The following is a 24,430-nucleotide window of genomic DNA, read 5'->3' on the forward strand; positions in this document are numbered from 1 at the left end:
TTTTTTCATAGATGCTATTGATATTACAATAATCGTTTATTTATAATATTTAATTTATGATAAATATATTATGATTTTGTTTTTCGTTTGTTGATAAAGGTTATTTTTAAAAATTGTATTTCAAAAAAAAACTTGCACTTAAATAATATTCATATAAGCAATTACTAGGTGTCTCTGCATTATGCTTTATAAAAAATATTTGTGATAGTTATTATGTGTCTCGATATTTTTTCAATCTAACTTATTTACGTGATAAAATTTCCGATAACATGTTGCGTTTGTCATTAAATTCTCTTAAAAACGACTTCCTTACATTTGTATAACCTTTTTTTAAATTCAATATTATTAAAATTAAAAAATTTAATCTGAAAGTGCTTTTTATGATGAATTCAAATGAGTAGGATATTAGGCATATGATATGTACTTATATTATGGTAAGAACTAGAAAACACAGATGGGATCGAATCCATTTAATTATTTTATTGAGAATTCTTAATATGGCTGTGCTGATGATCTGTTCCTAAAATTGACTCAACTGTTTTATGTGTTTACAGTATAAATTCATATTAAAGTTTCAATGTTTCATGAATGTACTTTGATTCAAAAAAAGAAAGTTTATATTTTGCGATTTTTAATCATTTTCAAATTTTAGTTCATATATATAATTTCTCAAACCATTTTATTGTTTTGAGGGAATTTAACACAAAACACCTATCTTTTCAAAATTTTTGTTTAAGGTTTTTACTTAGAATAATAACATTGATTTAAACGTGTGCTGTTTTTACCTTATCAAATATTATATATTGTAATTTTTCGAATCGTTCCATATTTCCGTATGACGTAGAAATTGAGAGTATAATGGGAAATTAAATGAGAATAATTTTTTCAGGTTAAAAGTATACATAAAAAATAGAAAATATGAAATAATAGGAAACTTTTTATTCAATAAAAATATTTTTTGTTTAAAAACTAATTTAAATGAAGTGTATTGTTTTGCATTTTTATGGCATATACATATTAATTTAGGGTACATTTTGGGTTTCATTAGGAAATTACATTCCCAACTATAATTATGACCTTTTATTGTTAGCACTTAGAAAACAATATCGTAAATTATACTGCAGTAACAGTTTTTTTTGCAAAAAACATACATTTAGATTTTTACGATTATATACCTACCTAATAGACCTATACATACAACCTACATTTTGAGGATTTTCAATATTTTAAAATATATATTATATATTAATATTGGTACAAATGATATTTCTTTTTACATGTTGAAACAAGTTACGTTATATAGTTAAATTTTTTAAATGTAATTCCCATTAGGCACAGATAAAATTATTTAAACCAAACAACGTATTGTTACTTCCTAACATTTCTATTTTTTATAAGACCTACAAGTGACAACTATAGTAAACATAAACATTATTGATATTTTTTTATACATCAATAATTAATATTTAAGTTAATGTTTAATTTAATTATTTTGATCTCATCGTTTTGTTTCAGACTACCAACGACATGTATTCTTCATCTTCTTCTTCTTCAAAAGATGGAAAACCATCATCCAATCTTCAAAAAGCGTCGGACCAGTTGGATTTGGATAAGGCTAAGGCAGGTAGAGAGAAAGCAGAAGCAAACCTTGCGAATTTTTCACCCACACGGCCCGCAATGTGGCAGAAGGATGCCAAGACAACTTTTAAAAAATCACCTAGTCGTCTAAACTAGTTTCTGTATAATTTTAAATTATATTATAATACACTTTGTATTATATTATTATATTATTTTTTTATTTTATTTTATAAATAATATATTTATTTATAATAATATTATCGTATTCAAATAAATATAAAGTCAATACTATACGAAATGACTGTAAATTTCTAATTATGGCCATAAAAATATCAATATAGTCTATAAATGAAATTGTCTACCAGTACAAAACTATAAGTATCATATTTATTATAGTATTTGTATTAATTTATTTTACCTTTAGAATTCAGAACATAGATACAGTCTGCTCTCGTCTAAAATTCGGACCATACTCGGAAACTTTGATGCTGGAATTCTGTTCAAATTTATTAATAATTTATATAATTGCAAATTTTAATAACAAACGAATGATTTAATCTGTATTACCTAATTACCTACTTATATAAATTGAATACGTTTTAAATCATTCTTAACTTATCCAGTGTCCACTAGTAGGCACACCAAAGGCCCGTGGATCAGATTTATAAGGGGGCTCCGAACTGAAAAATTAATTAAGTTTTTTATAAATATTGACCACATATGATACAGCCGATACGGTCCATACGGGATACAACACATTGGTGTTTATAAAAATAATCATATCGTGGGCCAATACTATATTTCGTTCAAAGAATAAAATTAATGTTCTTGATTTGTCTTTCTGGATCGGAAATATGTATTTTTTTAATGAATACAAAATACAAATAAAAGTATTCAGAATAAGGCTACTGATATTATAAAATTAACCTTGTATTTTACACACAGTGTATTCGTTTATGGAGTTCAATCAGAATGATTGGCGTAGGTGTGCAAATCTGATAAGCTACGTGGTGATCGTGAAGTATGTTGGTGTGTGTTTAGTAATAAGTTTTGGTATGTTCTGTGCACCCCGAAAATCCGGAGAATCCGACTACCCCACCCAGCCTATAGCTCTATGCTTTTACGTACCGGTAAAGCAAGATTCCATACGTTATACCTTTTTGGGAACACGATTCCGTACGATTTTTATCATACAATGGATTGTTAAAATTTCCCAAAAAAAAACAAGATTACGTTCGATTTTCTGTGCAATGTTGCCACTTATTATTTATTATTGTCAATTAAATAAAGTTGATGAATACTTGCATATGTGTCCCCTTCTCCTGTAAGTTGAGTGCACGCAACAATATATTTTTCATTCCTTGGAGATGTAGTAATGTAATTAAAGATTTAATCATATTTAAGTGATGACATTTACCATTCTCATATTTAAATGTCACTAATTCGATAAATTTTCTTAAATATGAATAATGACACTATGATAACATTGTATGCATTTATCAATGTAATTATTAAAATATTTTTAAAACACAAAGAATGTATCATTATAAATATAACATTTAATTTTATGAAGAACAAAATTAATCCAAGCAATTACATCGATAGACAATAATAATTAAAATGTAACCAATAAAAATGAAACATTTCATACATTTAAACTACAAAAAAATTCTTAAACTTTCAACATTTGATTGTATGTTTATAAAAAAAAAAGAGTTCAAATAATATATTGAAAATGTTATGGTATAGTTATATGCATATGGCAATCTGTGTGCTAAAACATTTTAATTTGAAAATAAAAAGCGGTTAAATGGATGTCGCTCTGCTAATGGATTGTATTAAATCTGAATTCAATGATATCTTATCATTGTATACGATAAACGATTCTGAGTGGAAACGGTTTGTCAGTCTGGATATTTTATATTGTTACTAGCTGATCCCGTGCACTTCTTTACGCGTTAAATAACGGGATTATATCAATTTCGTTGATTAAAATTAAGTCAATGTGAATTTCGTATATTATTGAATACAATTATCCAGAAACCCAAGTCCAATTTTGATGAAAATGTGAATCTCATATACCATAGTTTTCGAACAGCGTCTAAACAGATATAGTTACTTAAATCTATACACTAGTTTTCTAGCCTTTTATTTTAAGATTATGGTAGTCTGTAGGTATGAGTAAAAGTTTCGAACATTTAATACAGGGCTTTTAATATAATGTTATAATGTCATTTGAAAAATATTAAAAATCCATTACATTCAATAGAGAAATGCTTTTTTTATATTTAGTTTATTAAAATGTAGTTCTTTTGACATATTCCCTTATTATTTTTAATATTAAATTTATTATAGGTTAAGATCAGCCTAAAACTTATATAAGTAAAAAAAAAGTATTCAAAATACATAAATATTTTCTACATGGTTTCTAAGAATATTATAAATTCCATGTTTCTTCAAGAAATAACCAATATAAGTACTTATTTATATCAATAAATTCTTTGTAAATTAATTATTTCATGAACTATATTTACTGAATTCTTGATTCTATTCATTTTGTTAATAGTGAATTATCATCTCTATTATGTGTTGCAATATGGTCCTTTGTTTCTATGGCCAAACCACTGAACAATAAGTCTTAGATGTTGAACTAGACTCTGAAAAAAAAAATTAAAATTATTATGATATAGAAAAACAAATGTTTTTTTTTCAGTTGAAACCAATGTTATTATATTGTATTTATTATGGCTGTGGTTTAAGCTAAATGCCTGAAACTAAATATAATTAGCTTATTACGAACATTTTGTAACAACGTACTTCTACTATTTAATATTTAAACTGTTGAACTGGAAGGCTCCATTACTACGGATAATGTTTTCCATGCTATGTGACATAATTTGCATAAGGTACCTATTTATTTGATTTGATATCTTACACTTTTATAAATTTAAACTAATATAAACTAGAAAGACAAAATCAAATTGAAATGTTAAAATTGGTCAAAAGATCTAATCATATATCAAAGTGGGACGGCATTAAGTGTTTTGATTTGTTTAATTTTTATATCTAACGTTTAAAATTATACTCACTAGACGTTTCAACAACAATCAATTAAATAGAAAAGGTACAATCAATATGACCATCATAGTTGTTGACCACTCCAAAATAACATTTTGATGAAGTTAAATTTCTGAAATAAAATGTGATTAGAATAATTTGTGGACATTTGTTACATAGTCAATCCCAATCAGTATTTAAAAAGATAAGCTGTGTACTAAAACTTTCCATAGGTAACACAATGAAAATAAAATTGATAATAATAAAAACTGCAGAGGTTTTTTTTAAATTAAATTAATACACTACAAAGTGCATATCAAGATAATAATGAAATTACTAACGTTTCTTTTTTTTCCAAAAAGTATACCTAGAGCTTAATTAAGTTGAATTAATTACTGAAGGTAAGTACCTATGTCATAAATATATAATATAAGATAAAAAAATATTCGATATCATAAATAAACTCATGAAAATATTTAAAAAATAACTATGAAAACACACTGCTATTAACATATAATAATTTATTTCAAACAATAATGTATGTGATATCGTTACTGTAAAGTTTAAGTTTTTAAATAATATTTCAGAATATTTTTAATTACCTCCTGCAAGCTATAAATGATTGAAGAGTAATTATTTACTACCAAAGAGAGACTTAAATTATGTATGTACAAATACTTCTACTAACTCTTACAAACTAGTCTTGTTACAGTAACTTGTAATATGAGTTATGTTGAACCCCAACACATTCACATAGATAATATTTAAATCAGCAGACAAAGCTTTAAAACACAATTTGTTACCACAACATTTTTTAGTTTAATTTATTCATGCATTGCTCACAGTGAGGTAGCCATAATTAAATCTTTATCATCCACAATTCAAAATTCTGAATTTGATAATAGAATACTATAAATTGATACCCCTCGATAATATTTCATAGGTTGAATCTATCTACACTAGGCATAATTTGTGATAGATTATAATTTATAATAATATATATTTAAAAATAAATAATTTAACTGTAATAAATTATAATTTACAGTTCATGACATAGCTGGTATTGTTATAATGGGTCAATTATATGGTACAATACCTTATTGACTTAAAATCATCAAATGTAGATATTCCAAACTTGTTGAGTTTAATAGGATTTCACCATTATTAAGAAATAAAATATAGGAATCTACAATAACAGTAATAATCTGGATTGAATTCAATGCAAACTAAAAATAGTAATTTACAAAATATGAATTAGATTGTTTATAAAATATAAGAGCCCAATTATAATAAACATTAAAAACAAGTACTGTTTTAAATTAGAATTTTGAATATTATATTCTATGGGTATAGAACTCTAAATAAGACCTATTGATATCAGTTTAATAGTTTAAACTTGACACTACCCAGAGCCGTATTTGACAAAAAAAATACTAATTACTCCTCTGAATTTTCATGAATGTGGAGTATTTTGTAATTGTAGGCCAGTAGTCTTTTACATTTCCAATGTTGTTGTGTGGGAACAGATATATAAATGCCTTTAATTAGGAAGAAATAAAACTAATACACTTTTTAATTATTTTAATATCAACACTTACTCAACTAGTTATCAAAATTTTAAAATAAATATAAAAATTCATTTACCTGAATCATCAGTAATATATAGTTGAGTGTTTGAGCCACACTGTTTTAGTTTAATTGGTGCAGATTCCAACCGTGTCACTAGACAGCCGCTCTCAAGGCGTTGGTGAGCATCACAATCACCTTTTCAATCTGAATACAAATACAAAATAAAGGGTGGCTTAAAAGTTATTTCTGTCGAATGTATTAGTTCTTACATACCTAGAAATAGTGTAGATATAGCATGTTGCTGAAACCTGTTCTCCAAATCATTAGAAACATATTTTTCTCGAGATGTTTTCCATACAACTTCACATTTTTTTTTTTTTTGATAGAATATCAGCTTTATAACCAAATTTCACACCTAAAAGTGTAATAAAAAAATAGTTTATTTATACTACAAAACACAACTGACTTGGTACACATTATGTATTGTGCAATGTTTTATTTTAATTTGTGTAAATCTCTCTTATTATTTACAAGGTTAAAAATATTTGGTAACTGTGTAACATTATTATGTTGTATATTTGACAAATACCATTAACTTGTTTGACAGTTAACACTTAACATCAATGTAATAGAAAATACTTACCGAGCATGGTCTTTGGCAAAAGAAAGAAACTAACAGTTTCTTTTTGCGTTTTCATTTCTCCGCATGATTTCACTACGCATTTAAATGAATAACCAGTCTTACAAATCGACAATGAAGTAGTATGTAGGTGTATCATAAAATGTACAATATAAATCACGGACACAAAATAGTACACTTAGTAAACACAGTACAGCACGCGGGCTTGGAATCAAAGAGTTCTATATATAAAATTGTTTTTTTATCGGTTCTGTAAAAGATTATTTTTCTCTATTTTTTAGTCTTGGAATCAATTTAATCCATCCCTTATTAAAAAAGTTACTAGAAACAAAAGGTTCTATGTGACCCTTATCCAAACAACGTGTTGGATACAGCGATAGAACATTTTGTTTTTAAATTTATATTTAAAACAAAAAGTGTTATCTAATAAACCAAATAATTATTGGAAACAAAAAGTCTTATCGGAACTAAGTGCATTCAATCATACAATAATTTTCATGCATCATTGTTATTGATATACGTCAAACAAACGTAAATAATATAAATAATTAGTCAGGTATCTTACTTTATAGCTACATTTGTTGCATGTTCTTAAGACTTACCAAATATTGTTTGAAACAGAATGCGTTTCATTTTGAGCTAGCTTTAATAATGTATCATCTAGCTTTAATCGTTCTTGACTTGAATGTTCTAGGTTTAGACATATTTGTTTGAAACAAATCTCTTTAGATAACTATACTTCTGAGCTTTACTGCGTTTGTAGATAGGTAAATATAATTGTAAATACAATTAATGTAAAAAGTAGTTCCATAATTTTTCACAATCATTGGCCAGTACCAAGGAATAACAATGAACAAGTCTATGACTAAAATATATTAAAATTTAAAACCAATGATATTCATTTTTCATTATCAACAATTATGGTACCTATTACTGTACCTATTACTGTTAAAAATATGATCAGCTATTAGCTTCTAACAAAAAATTAGATATATTATGTGAATATAATTTGAACACCACTCATTTTGAAAGGTATTTACTATTTATACTTGTAAATTTTTGTTATATTTCCCATGGTTAGTAAAACTATTAACATGTTTTTAAAGAATAGTCTAAAACTTTTTTAGATCATTATCTGAAAATGAAGCCCAGCATGACTCAACAGTTTTAGCAGAAGTTGTATTACTTTTCTTCAGGACTATCAGGTGCACGCTCTACTGAACAATTTTGATATTGTCACATAGAACTCTTTGATTTCAAGCTCGCGAGCAGTGACCAGCGAATTCGGATTAAGCTTCGTGGTAAGTCGTGATAGTATAACTAGATTAAGATAGCGGCAAAGGTATAAACAAAGTCGACCATGGTTAAAACTAAACAGAACAAACCATAGACCTTTTAACAAATTGACTGCGCATTGATAATGTATTTTATTATATAAATGTTATTGACTAACAATAATTTAAATCCACATTTTAATAAAAAACATTTAGGGCATTGGTCTGTGCCCCCTCCCTCCCTTACATCATTTGAGCTGTAAATGAATAGCTTTACGTACTCAATTCACGTGTTAGTGTATAAGTATTATTCTACTCGCAGAGGCAGTTCTCCTTGAGTTGTTATGGTCTCTTAGGCGTAACCTCAAACTTAGAAACCACATTCTATTTTGGCAAGCTAATCAAGAGGAGCGGCCAACAACAAGTTATCATTACGAGGTGACGGTTGCGAGAATAACAACTTATTGAACCAGCTACATCCACCTCAAGGACGCCCTGTCCATGCGCAGGATCCATCAAAGGAACCGACATATAGGAGGACTGGGAACACAGTAAAGACAGATGTACCTGGGCCAGCAACGCAGAAGCGACTTCACGCCACTAGCCATATACAGGACGACTACTACTACTACTATTACCACGACGATATTATACATTTCATTCTGTTATAATAAAACACTGCATTTATAAATCTAATTTGACTACTATTATTTTCAAATCATCCACATAGTGACTCCCTGAAGGGGCAGCACGTAAAAAAGCACTGAGTAGGTACATCTATTACCTAATAATGTATTACAAATAACATTTGGTCACTCTCCACTCAGCTGGTAGTAAAAACTAGAAATATGATTTAGTGATTTAGTGGCCCTAAAAAGGATCATTTTGTTTAAAATTATAAAAACGTTTGGCACCTCGATCCTTTTCCCGGACCTTTTGCCTCCTTCGCCACGACCAGTCATGATAACTTATTGCTGAAAATAATACTTGTGATAAATACGAGACTTGTTGAGATGAATGATAACTTATTGATCGGTGACGTAGTATTTAGATCATCGATCCCACAGACCCTGCACCTAGGGGTGTGTGAGGCCACACCCTTCGGCTCAATGAGACGTCAGCTCACCCTCTAAAAACCGTATAAATAAGGTACGTAGACATTGTAATTACCTACCAGAATAAAAAAAAACAATTTTCATTAATTTATAGAGTATGATGACAATATTGTCAAAGTTCAAACAGAACCTTCCTAAACATTCGCAATATGCATCGTGGTACTTATTGTATTCTTGATATTACTAATCAATATACTGACTGATGTGTTTTTGTATTTCAAATTTTTCAATTATATATTATAATTTAGAAAAAATATAATATTTTTTTATTTTTATTTTTTATTGGTCTAGAGCCCAGCAACTACGGTCATTAGCTATTGTAGGGGTTACGGTTGGTTTAGTTGGTACGGTTGGTTAGCAACACGTGTACCTATGCGTGGCAAGGTTTTTTGCCACTATATGGGTGCGGATGGTATAATGAAATATTTATTTCAGATTTAAATGCTATCTCACTGAAATATAATATCACTTATGTATTTATTATACGTTTATAAAAATATCATTCAGTGACCAACATTCAAGAATATTATAAAAATACGACAAAATGATTATCACCAAACGTAACATATAAATTAAAATTCATGCAAGATAACGATTTTTAAATAACGATCATCGTCAGTATAAACATCAATGACTTCTTTTCAGCTTAACACGGTCAACATAAACGTATGGCCGAACTAGGTTTTATTCTCAAGTAATGAGTTGAATAAAAAATTTGTTTATGATCCGTTGCAGTAAAAAAAATGATAAGAAAATTATGACTACTTTAAAGTTTAAACTGTTTAATATTAATTAAATAGGTACAAAATATGTACGACGAATCGTACAATATAGAATACTTATTATTATTACGTTGTCCAATTGGACATGGATGATGGACTAGTTGCGCCTAAAACATACGTTGTATTTTATGGTAAGTCAGTATACTTATTGTTCGCCTTATGTTTTAGGTCAGTATACCAATTTTATTGCGCTGCATATACTTTAGGTATGTTTAAGTATAGTAGGTATATTATAAATGTACTAACTATTATTGTCGTTCATTGTATACAAATTGAAAAAATTGACGAACTAATCGTTTTTATATAATCTGAAAACAGCTATTTATTTATATAACTATTATGAATAATTTTTAATTATAAAATATAAACAATAAACTGTAATATAAAATAATATTATAATAGTGATTTATTTAATTGTAATTATATACTATTTGTGTATAATAGATTATTTATAATATATATTATTAATGTCCATGTTCATTACATTCCAATAAAAATATTGTTATATTCATATAATATAACAATATTGATAAGAATAATAATATTATTAGAAAATATCTTTAATGATGTTTATGATTACGAACATATACATTATAATAGATTACGAGTACCTCTAATTTCGTAGAAAACGCTAATTTATATTATTATTATACTAATGTTGGAATGTTCAAAATGTCTATGGTTAATATTTTTTTGAATATCAACAAAATTACAAAAATTATTAAGTTACAAGATCACGTGTGCTGGTCGCTTGGTCTTGAAGTTTAGGTATGGCGCACTTCTTACCCGCTCGTATTAATATTCGCGCGTTGACGAATATCTATGGTGGTTGTATATTATTGTTGAGGTAAGCGCATATTTCATGTGCTTGTGATTTTTTTCGAGAAATGTGTGGTTTTTGTTCATAATACCTACTTGGCTTAATTCATGCGTGCTTGTTTTGCGATTCATTGGCTGACATGGATTCGTTTGAATGGCTCTTGAAGTAATGTTTGTGGCTTTGTATGGCAAGAGGTGTGATGTATAAAGGAATTAAGTTTGTCAGTTAATATTTTTGATTTTTGATAGGTACTATTGGTCCATATGCTTATATTTCCTATTAATATTCATGTGTTAATATTATATTAAGTTTCGTGTATGAAACTGGATGCTGGCTATGTAATTTGTCTGGAAGGTGCAGTTTTAATTACCTTGTTATTGTAGACGATTACGTCATGACGTGATAACTATTCGTATCATTTCTTTTGATATCAGCCGTGAGATGGTCTTAATAGTGTAACTATTTTTTTTTACCTTGTTATTAAAAAAATAATTGATGGTCTCATTATTTGGTTTTTTTTTTCTTTAATGTCAGATGCGAGGTACTATTGTTAGGTACTTTTATTGATTTTTTTTTTATGGGTTTTTTTTTATGTAATGATTTGTTTGCATGATATCTTCTTAGTCTGATGTGTTTCCATTTATTGGCATCATTAAGTGCGTTGATGTCTGTGAATTTATGTAATTATATTGATTCAAGTTATAGAAATAAATTATTTTATGTATTTAATAACATATTTAAACTGCGTTTTAATTTTCTACACTGATGTATGTTCGTTATTGGTCCCAAAACATTTTAAGTATTTATAAATGTAGAAAGTAGAAATATAATATGTTACACGACTATAAAGTTATTTTATGAAAATAAGTGGAAATAAAACGTGGGAAAGCGCTAATAAAACATGCAAGGCCAAATTGGTCTTCAACAAAGACAAAACTTTACTACAAGAAAAATCAGTTTTGGATCATGATCATGAAGCATATTCTACAATTTAATGTCAAGCAGTAAGTAATAATATCAAACGAAAAATATCTGAAAGCAATATAAACAAAATGCCATCTAAAATAACAAGATTTGAACTTCGCAGTTTAGGAAACGATACACAATCACTGACCTATGATACTTCATATATTCGTAGAAATATATATAATAAAAAAACCAAATACCACCCACCACTTACCAGGGATATTAATGAAGTACATGAAGTTCTAATAAATATGCATATTATGACTAACAAAAATGTAAACGTATTGCTAATAAATGATAAGAAAACAAATATAATTATATTTACATATCTCACAAATTTAAAATACTTATGTTCTATGGAAAAAAAAATTATGGACGGAACATTGGTAGTTATTACTAATTTATTAGCATACAAATAATCATAATAATATAATAATATAATATTATTATAAATCGACAAAATAACTTTGAACACAGGATAACGTGATTTATCTTTATCTTTGGCAGGATGAAAGACGGCTATGAATGTGAGCGTGTATAATATATTGTTTCATTGTTTATAATTTTTTATAACTTATAAAACAAGTTAACAGTTACATATTATATTGAATTGTTCCAAAAGTTGAAACGGCTATTTTTTTTAAATGAAACATTTACATTTTTCAATAACTAATTATATTTAACAAATAATAAGACCTAAATGTAATACCTTTATTATTAATAAACAATTTGCCTGTGAAATTTTATTAGATAATAGTTTAGTTGAGACATCAATTCGTTGAATTTCTCAACAACATCTGACACAGGAACAAAAGCTAAAGCCATTAGCTGCTTTATTTTCAAAGCAAAATCTGCATTATTCGTATATTTTTTACGTATTTCTGGAAGGCTTTGTATTTTTCGCTATAGACATTGACCAAAATGAAAAAAACAGCCTCTCATTTGTGTACCAGTATAAACATTAGTAAATGCTTCAATTAGACCATGTTCAAAATCAGTCATTATACTAATCGGACTTAAATTTTTTTCCAAAATCAAAAGTTCACGGGCAACTCGAGTATAACTCTCTTTTGATTTGTTAGGTAAAAGTACAAAAACTAATGGCAATACCGCATTATATTTTATCGCATGTATGGATAGAATTTGAGTAAACAAATGTGGTGCTGATTCAAACGTGCCATCTATAAACCAATGACTTTGCTCAGACGCTAAAATCTTTAAATTATTTTTTGTCGAAAATAATAATAATCTATTATTGTCATCCACGCCACTATCGTATAGAAGAAATTTCTCGTTGTCTAGGTAATATTATATGGTTCAAAAATAATTAACTCTGATAACATACTCGGGTTTGCTGGAGGTGCATTTTTTCGATGCCTTATTCGTTGAATGGTTTTTTTCATTGCATTAACTGTTGGTAAGGCGGCAGATACTGCTTGAGAAGAACATGACATTTTAGCAACAATTTGTTGTGGAGTTGACTCAATTTGATTCGACATTTCTTTTATTTGTGCAATACATTTTTTAACACCAATGTCCTCATTATTTGGCGTATGATTATGCAGATCGTCTTTATGAAAAGAAACCTCACTATTTTTAGTATGTGCCCTTCCACGGCATTTATCAGTATTGTATTTTATACATTTCCAATAAGTTTTTTGTTTTTTATATAATCTTTTTCAAAAATATATCCTGAGTACACTAGTAAGTCTTTTCCTTTTGAACTTTTCACGTAATTTAAAGACATTGTAAAAATTGTTAATGAAGTGAATTAAAATAACGCACTATAACAATAAGCAAAACAACGGACAAACACGAACGGCGTAAAACAAAATTAATTGAACATCAAAAGCGGATTGACGACTAGAGGTTACAACTGTAGGCCCGTCATCATATTCGTCGTCACCGTATAAATCGTAGATAATATTACAGACAATCTACAATGTGTGTTGACTATTAGTTTATCTGCGTATTATTTGGGTTTGCACCGATAGCGAAAAATATCTATACAATTTGAAGCCGATTTCATTTAGATTAATGGACGGGGATATATCGATATGTATACGTGATGTATAGATAGTACGAATCGGAATTTTTATATTATTCTTTCAAGATTTTATAAATAATATAATATGGACGGGGAAATGTCGTACGGGGAAACGTATTGGACGGGGAAATGTCTTACGGGGAAGTGGCTACGGGGAAATGTCTGACGGGGAAATGGCAGACGGGGAAGTGACCTGACACACGCACGGCAACACACACCAAAAGACTAATACTAATACTAATACTAGACGTCGCTTCGGCGGCACGAGTAGGTGGACAGTGTTGTCACTTATCACTACAATATTTAATTTATTTTTCATTGATTACCAAGACTCAATAATAAATTATAAATTATATTAATATGTATAAGAAATAGATTTTTTTTAAAGATGTAAATCTTATATTCTAAACTTTATTAGCTATTTGTAGATTCTGAGCGGAGAATAGATATTTATTTTTAATATTTTAATTTAAATTTTTTTTTTGTGTCTGTCATCACGATTTGGTGCAGTAAACAGCTTTGATTTTCTTCAACAGTAACTTGCTGGATGGGAAAGTGAATCTAATTGGTGCATTCAGGAGTTCAAAATTCACTATAGTTTTCAAAAACACCGGAAAAATCGACAAAATGAACTTTGGTTTTTGGTGTAACTCTAAATGTTAATTAAACAAATGGCCGTAGATACACACTGAGATTTTCACTTGGATTCGCTGATTTTCGATGGTTTCTATTAGCATTTTCTATACTTTATACAATTTTCAAAAAATTTAAACTTATTTACGGACAGTTTAAAATTTTATTTATGTATTTCCTAAATAATAGGAATAATTGTAGATGGCTTATTGTAACTTCTAGGTATTAAATTTAAAAACTATATACTTTATTTTAAATATTTTATTCATGATGACAGAGAGGTTTGTGTGAAGTTAGTGGCACTTTTTCAAAAATTCGTATAAAATAAATGGTGGTTCAACAAATGGTGGGACCTTTCCAATAACGTCTGTAGGTATATAATATTTACTCAATTATTATTTATTATCCACCTCTAATACCTAAGCTGTGAATGTGAGGAGGTAGCGTCTTCAAATTTGAAACCAATTATAATTTATTTTTATTGAAAAATTATTATTAAACTCAATACAAAATGCATTCGAGGTTTTGGTCAAATAAGAAATCAAGAAAATTACCAATGCAGAATTTTTGTATCAAAGGAAAAAAAAATAAATTAACAATTATTATACTATGTATTTAAATTATTTACTGGCATTAAATAATTTTCAGAGAATATACTTACTTAGTTGATTGATAATAACTTACTATGATAGGAAGTACCTAACTATATTTATATTAGAATAAATATAACAACTTTTTTGTGTAAATATATTTAAGTTCCCGAGAAATATTCCATAATATAAAAGGGAACATAATATTATTTATTAATTTTCGTTGATAAGTCATTGAAATGCAAAAAGTTTTGCGATCAGAAAATTGAAATTAATTTCTCTAAAAATGAATACTTTATCATACTACTCATTGGTATGTGTCTATATTATAGAAAACGCTTACTATCTATAATTCGTTTTTGTATGATAGTACCTACATACCTACGAATATTAATTTTTTACGCAAGAAATTTTGCTTGGATCTAGTGTTGAAGGTAACGGTAACCGGTAACTAATAACCAGGAGTAAAAATAGGTTTATAATAACGGTAACCGATTATAGGTTCCCCAAAATTCTGGGACCGGTTTCAAGCCCTGATATCTAACCGTATTATATATTTTGTACACTACTCTGAATAACAAATTGGTTGCACGGCGTATTGTATAGGCAATATAGGTACATATGTGCATTGAATATAATTAATTCAATAAATATTCAATATTAATGAGGACACTTTTTAGTCTTCGTCAATAATATATTGTACCCTATCAATTATCACATCCGTTTATTAGTTTGAAGTTTTAGTAATTATTATTGAACACCAATGATGCTAGTATAATTTTTATTCATATTAAAAAATATTTTTATATATTATTGCATGGTGTAAATATTTCAAGTTGACTATCATTATATCTTTCAAATAAATTCTCCACGCTTATAGCAATTTTAAATTATAACTTATACAGTAATAAATAATAACGAATGAATAATATGAATATGTGATAATTTGCATCGTTATATACATTTTACGTAATGTTTCGTAGTTGTTATTAGATTAAATGTTTATAATAAATGATATAATGAAATAGCATCTTGTATCATCAATATTATTATATACCACTATAATTAATAATATTTATATGCAGTTTAAGTGGGTTATAGTGTGTAATGCCATTCCAGATATTGTAATATGTATTTATATTATTAAATTATTATACTATACTCGACCAGGAGTGGTAAGATATTTATAACGTTGAGTTCTCAGAACTGTTTTATTTATATTCAGTCATTGAGGTTTTATTGTTGTTTTAAAAGAGCACCGAAACACAAAAAAAAAAATACTAAGTTTTTTAATTGGAAGAATGTTCAATTCTAAGAATAATGGTAAGGTTTAACGTTTATACACACATTATTAAATGAGTAATGAGGAATCAAAAAAAGGCGTGTGACGTCATTGAGGTCACAGTTATAGCCTATCTTATACTTGTAAATGTTACTCTACTAAACCTACTTCTAAACCACACTAGATAAGTAAGCCCTATAGTCCTATATAATCACAGATAGGTTTGTTTAAATTATATCTGTAGCTCGGAACAAGCCCATGACGACATGACGTTTCGGGAACTCGGGCGGCCGCGGGCGGACACATTATAATAATATGATAAATGTACATTGCTCTTAAAGTACTTAATTAATTTTACTAAAAAATAAATTCATAAAATATAATTTAAATTCCAAAATATAACTGACATTGTTATTCTTCACTAAAATACCTAATTTCGTCCAAACTTGAACCTAAAATGTCCATAACAAAGACTGTGTTTATTTTTTTTTAGAACTATGCTTAACTACATTAGTTTGGCATTTTCAGTTATAGTATGAACCATTTATGAGGAATATTTAATTTAATTTTTCAAACCTTGGCTCGCCAGATCGTTGTTACAGACCATATCAACTAATAATACCTGTTTGTCACAGACTTCCGTGAGCGGATCCAGACCAAGATAGCTGGAGAGGGGGGTTATTAACCCAGGAACTTAGGCCATTGAGTGGTTTTTAACTGTGGGGGAGGGTCATTCCCGAAAATACTGTAATACGTGGACACAGTAGAACTTCACTCGTTACAATTACATTCTTTATGTTTTTATTTTTATTATTGTTTACCCAAAACTCATACCATAATTAAATTTCTTTTAAAGAGGACCCCAAAATTTGTCCATTACATTTTTTATTTTATTGGCAATAACATATTTATCCGAAAATGCTCGTTGTCACCGATGCGACAATATGAGTAAGCTCCGACACCGACCGGTACACACACATAAACACACACATACATATGCACCCATCGCTAGAATTTCATTGTAATTTATATTGTTTAATTTTGTATTAATTATTTTTAACAGTAACATAACATAATCTAACCGCCAGATCGCCGGACCACGAATTATAACACGATAATACGCGAGTATAATAATTATAATATTGACAATATTATTAGATAATATTCATGTAACAAATTAACACGTTTTTAAGGAATTATAATTTGATTTAATCAAAGAAAAACAGTCGAGTCGTGGTCGCGATTATATTACACTCACAAATTATTAACATCTATTGCAAAAACTATGCACTATGCAGGGCACTTGTAAACGTAGGTATGTAACAAATTCGCGAGTCTTGACAATAGTCAACAACTTTTTCGTTGAGAAGTACACTGCAGCGCGTGTAAGTTCTATGCAGTCTAGACTCTGGAAATGTGAGAATGTCTGATAAATGATTAGTATAACGGACAATTAGTGCAGACATCGAAAACAATTATCTTAAGAAAACCCATGACGTAATTCTATATATTATTGACGATATACCGTATGCCGAATGTCGATTGTTTTCAATAAGTTGAATATAGGCAATTTCTTTAGTGGGCGTGTCTTTGTCGTGTCGCGTGAATGTAGTATAACAGTGTGATGTGTACTTGTACTGTGTGACTATAGTGTAAAGAAATGACTCCCGCACGTGCACGTACATGTCACCATGAGCGAGCAATATACTACATAATATTATGTTTTGCTGAATATTCATTGATTATTTGTAACAGCATGTCCATAGATTATTTTTCAGCAGATATTCATTTAGACTCTAAATTTTAGAGGACGCTACACCCGACACCTGCATATTATGTGTTGTCACCGTATTAGAATAATCTACAATCTACATCATAGCAAAAACTGTTATGCGCAAATTAGAACCACTCAGGATATAGACATGTAGTGATAGTTAAGACTCCAAATTTATAATATACAATATAGTTTAGAACAATATTATCTGTGAAATATGGTTTTTATTTTTTTGATATCACACATACGAAAAAACGATATTTTTACATCCAAAGTTCTTCTATTTATGTAGTGAAAATTTTGTTTCTTAATTATGAGTTATGACTGTAGCCTTCTCGGTTCTTTCTCACGAAAAATAGTCTTTGCTATGTTTTATATACATAATTGTAAGATGCATCTTACAATATTATCTCCATGGAGACTACACACATCCTGGAGATTAAACATTAAGTTATCACTCTAAGAATATTCATACATTTGACTAAAATAAATTATGATAAATTGATCGGGAAAATATTATTACATAATGAATATTCATTTATTATCTGTAACATCATATCTATAGATTATTTTTCAGTAGATATTCATTAAGAATTAAACAGTTATCACTCTAAGAATATTCATACATTTGACTAAAATAAATTATGATAAATTGATCGGGAATATATTATTACAAAATTAATATTCATTTATTATCTGTAACATCATGTCTATAGATTATTCTCCAATAATTATTCTTTTATGAATATTACTTTACTTGGAATAAAATATTTATAGTTGTAATAATCTTAAAAAACGATCCATCGCATATTTTATTCATATTCTTCAGTATTATGAATAAAATAATTAAAAGGAAGATTGATAGAATATACCATGAATATCTTATGCTAGTTGGGGACCGCTTAATTATTCAGTTCTGTTCACATAACCAAAATCACACGATCGTCACACGTCGAAATTGTTACTACAGTAGGTTACAAGTGGGTCACAGTATAATGAATTGTATTAAATTTGAATTAAATGATATCTTATCATTGTATAGGAAAAACGATTCTGAATGGAAACGGTTTGTCAGTCTGGATATTTTATATTGTTACTAGATGATCCCGTTCACTTCTTTACCTGTTAAATGTACAAACTATATACGACTCAAACTTTGATCAATGCGTTATTTAATATTTGGTGTATGGTGTCCAAAATTAATCTTAACTTTTCCATTGCCCGAAATAAAAATTCTGGTTCACAGCAGTATATTATCAGTTAGGCAATCTACCTGCGGTTAGGTTAGGTATCACGAACCCACGGATTGTATGATTTAACTCTTAAGTACCAAAGTTATTACAAGTTTGTCGTATTCTACGTATGGTGAATTACGATTATAATCAATTAATACAAAATCCTAACCTAACTCCTAACCTAACCTGTTGCGTCACTGTTGTATTTTTGACAACCAAATTTCCAAATTTTCCGCTAGATTTTTCTAAAATTTTTTTTTATGGAAACCTTTCTGTGATATACTCTTTTGTTTAAAAAAAAATATATTCCAGAAGATCTGATAAATACATCCGGAGTTTACCCTTTACAAAGATTTTCATGCAACTCGTCATGAGTCCGCAATAGCCCTCCGATAACTGCTCATTTAGTTTGGACATGTTGGAAACTGAATATGAACTCAACGAGGGTAAGTATTTATTTTATTACAATGATCATAACGGTTTACCTACGGTAAAGCTGATGCCCTGGTTTGGTAGATAATATCTATGCTGCTGATTCCCCGTTCAATTTCTTGGCTGATGTGATGATATGATTTGACGATTTGGCATGAACAATTAAATAATTTGATGGTTCAATAAAATGTAATTTACCAATAATGGGCCACTAAATCACATTAAAGGGACCACTATTGAATCTATAAATGTTTAGTGATTGTTCATGCAACTCGTCATGCAACAATACCATTCACTGAATACTCAATAGCTTAACGACCTAGGTATATTAATGAATTCCCAAGAGTTTAAAGTGTACTACTGTAGATATGTTAGGCCATTGCTATTTATAATATGGAATTATTGTATTATTGAAAAATATAATTATTATTGTATTTCATGTGCTTGACACTTAGATGCTACGCTGACTTCTAACTTCTAAGACATTCGAACCCGTGTAATTCTCATAAATATAGGTTCTGGGCGTTCGGGCAGGTTATGTCTTTTGTGAACTCTTACAGGCTACAGAATTGGGTTAGCTCTTGTTTGTCAATTATGCAGCAGTGTAGTGGCGTGGCGAACGGTAATTTCAGAGGCGACAGCTTTCTTAAATAGATGGGTGGGTGATAGCTATTGGGTCCCCTAGTAAATTTAATTTTATATTCTCAATAGGTAGTCAATAACGATCTGAAATATAACTTGTTATATTAAATTAATACATGCATAAATACTTGGGATAATTGTAACTGGACTCTGGAAAATGTTTAGTTCACCACCCCACTGCAGCAGTGGATTAATTACATGGGGTTTAATCACAAATCACTGTTCCTTCGCCATGTGTTTGTGTTTCTCACGGAGTAATTATGTATTTCTTATTTTTTTCCTATTTATAAATAGTGCATCTTTTGTAATTCCGTATTGTGTTATCCATAAATGATATTGTTTCCGTTTTTATTAATATAAAGTATAAAACAATAACCTTCATAAACAATATTATGTTTAATAAGTAAAATATACAATTGTAGGTATATTAGTAATATATAGCAGTAGAAATGTATAACATTGTGGGTACTTATTACTATTTTATTATTTATATATAATTTATAATGTTATATTCAAATTGTTAATTCAAAGCAATTTTTTTATATAAAGCTTTATTTAATAAAAAAAGTATTACAAATATTTGTATTTTAAATTCTATGTAAGTAGGAAGAGGAACAAATCTTTATTAATAATAAAACAACACTATTAAAACTATTCTCGATAACCATTTCATTACACATTTAGAGTATGTAATAATTTATAACATTTTTCATGACAATTTTTTTCAGTTTTTATGTCTGCAACCAAACATCTAAAAGAAATGTATAGTTTAGGCAGTTAATTATTTAAAATGGTAACTTTAGTGGCAAATGCAGACATATTTTAATATGGGGCAAAGTTTAAATGTGTCTTAAGTTGTATACACCTTAATATGTAAACTCGATGAAGTGATCATTCCGGCTTCCAAAAACGACTAGAAATGAGCCACACAGTTAAACTGCGTCAATGCGGTTGCAAATTGGCAACAACAATGGTTGCTACAATAAACCGTGTGGTATAGGAATATTCTTAACGTTTATTGGGTAATATAATATGCATTATTTTTTAAGATTGGAACCATGATCAATTATAAATCGTATAGCTTGTAAATTTATATAGTCATTCACATGCATACATTATTTCATAAAAGTTTTATTAGATATATTTTATTAGTAAGAAAATAATTAAATTAGAGACAATTATTATCAATCTAAATGTAACAAATTATACTTAAATAGCATCATATTTTAGCTTTTTGATTGACTATATATATACAATATATAATATATACATATATATAATCGTGGGCAATCCATGTAACGCTTATGAGTTTTAAGTTGACCTGTCGAGATCTAGCTGCTTCTTCAGACATGCCATCACATTGTACGAGTAATTGCATGTCGATCTACCTCCTATGACACAAGTAAAGCTGTAATTAATGTAATGTATTTATAGTTATAAACTATTATCTAATAAAATTTCACAGGCAAATTGTTTATTAATAATAAAGGTATTACATTTAGGTCTTATTATTTGTTAAATATAATTAGTTATTGAAAAATGTAAATGTTTCATTTAAAAAAAATAGCCGTTTCAACTTTTGGAACAATTCAATATAATATGTAACTGTTAACTTGTTTTATAAGTTATAAAAAATTATAAACAATGAAACAATATATTATACACGCTCACATTCATAGCCGTCTTTCATCCTGCCAAAGATAAAGATAAATCACGTTATCCTGTGTTCAAAGTTATTTTGTCGATTTATAATAATATTATATTATTATATTATTATGATTATTTGTATGCTAATAAATTAGTAATAACTACCAATGTTCCGTCCATAATTTTTTTTTCCATAGAACATAAGTATTTTAAATTTGTGAGATATGTAAATATAATTATATTTGTTTTCTTATCATTTATTAGCAATACGTTTACATTTTTGTTAGTCATAATATGCATATTTATTAGAACTTCATGTACTTCATTAATATCCCTGGTAAGTGGTGGGTGGTATTTGGTTTTTTTTATTATATATATTTCTACGAATATATGAAGTATCATAGGTCAGTGATTGTGTATCGTTTCCTAAACTGCGAAGTTCAAATCTTGTTATTTTAGATGGCATTTTGTTTATATTGCTTTCAGATATTTTTCGTTTGATATTATTACTTACTGCTTGACATTAAATTGTAGAATATGCTTCATGATCATGATCCAAAACTGATTTTTCTTGTAGTAAAGTTTTGTCTTTGTTGAAGACCAATTTGGCCTTGCATGTTTTATTAGCGCTTTCCCACGTTTTATTTCCACTTATTTTCATAAAATAACTTTATAGTCGTGTAACATATTATATTTCTACTTTCTACATTTATAAATACTTAAAATGTTTTGGGACCAATAACGAACATACATCAGTGTAGAAAATTAAAACGCAGTTTAAATATGTTATTAAATACATAAAATAATTTATTTCTATAACTTGAATCAATATAATTACATAAATTCACAGACATCAACGCACTTAATGATGCCAATAAATGGAAACACATCAGACTAAGAAGATATCATGCAAACAAATCATTACATAAAAAAAAACCCATAAAAAAAAAATCATGATTGTTAAGTGGATGTCACTTTGCTGTAAAAAAGGTTTCAAGTGGATCACAGTAAAATAATGGATGGTTTAAATTTGAAATCAATGATATTATAAATCATTGTATACGATAAACGAATCTGAGCGATGACAGTTTGTCAGTTTGGATATCTTATATTATATTTATATTGATATTACTTATTATCAATACAGTTTTTTTTTTTTTTTTTCATAATACATTTTATTGTAAAGAAAACATTTATAATACAAGTAAATTAAAACATTAAGATTAAATTTTACAATACAGTATATTTACAGTGAATTAATATTATAAAATTACATCAAAATAACTAAAATCCTTATACTTGGTTATTTAAAAGTAGGTTCCTCCGAATTTAAAAATACAATAACTATAAAAAAAACCGTGATTTATATTTTTGAGATTTTTTGGTTACAGAATCACCTACTCAGGAACCTAACCTACTCATGTGGAACCTTGTTGTTAGTATTCTATTCAGAGCTATAAAAGTTGAACATTTTATACATTTTTAACTACAAAATAATTTTTAAAGGACATATTATAGTATATTCCCTTATAACAACAGGTTTTATAATGTAACAAAATATTTTTTATGGTCCGGTTAATAAGTTTCATCAATTTGGAAACTCATATTAAATATATATAATATAGCAATTTGGAACGAATTTATGAACTGTATGCACATTATTAATTCATAAAACAACTCTTAACAGATTGCGGTATTCCTGATTTATGCGAAACTTTTAACTCATCTACCGGTAACCATAATCATAAAATAACAGGCTAGAATATTGGTCTACAGATGTAAGTAACTATAACTGATTAGACGCTGCTTGAAAACTATGATATGTGAGATTAACATTTTCATCAAGATTGGACTTGGGTTTCTGGATAATTGTATTCAATAACATACGAAATTCACATTGAATTAATTTTAATCAACGAAATTGATATAATCCTTTATAAAAACAACTGATCGATAAACATATTTTAATTAAAATTACAACACCGTCTTTTCAACGGATATAAGCAATATAAAGCAGTAGAAATACAGAAAATATATCAGGCACCTCTCGTTTAGTAAATTAGGCGACATATTTTATTCAATACGTGACGTACAATAGTTGACAGTTGTTTTTAATACGACATAATATAATACGATTTATACAAATTTTTAAATGTAATTCATAATTACTACAACAGTTATATTTTTTAATTTTGTTTAATGTTTTAAATGAATAACTAAAAAAAAAAAAATGAATAAATAATATAATAATATAATACAAAGTGTATTATAATATAATTTAAAATTATATAGAAACTAGTTTAGACGACTAGGTGATTTTTTAAAAGTTGGCTTGGCATCCTTCTGC

The 24,430-nt window shown here is 28.0% G+C and overlaps 2 pseudogenes; one reads left to right on the forward strand and one right to left on the reverse strand.

Moving 5' to 3' along the window:
• The first annotated feature begins 11,692 nt into the window (after window positions 1–11,692).
• Window positions 11,693–12,326, forward strand: LOC132938360 (uncharacterized; annotated as a pseudogene).
• Window positions 12,327–22,109: 9,783 nt separating this feature from the next.
• Window positions 22,110–22,744, reverse strand: LOC132938367 (uncharacterized; annotated as a pseudogene).
• Window positions 22,745–24,430: the final 1,686 nt, after the last annotated feature.

The sequence above is a fragment of the Metopolophium dirhodum genome, chromosome 1 (assembly GCF_019925205.1).
Source record: "Metopolophium dirhodum isolate CAU chromosome 1, ASM1992520v1, whole genome shotgun sequence".
NCBI lineage: Eukaryota > Metazoa > Arthropoda > Insecta > Hemiptera > Aphididae > Metopolophium > Metopolophium dirhodum.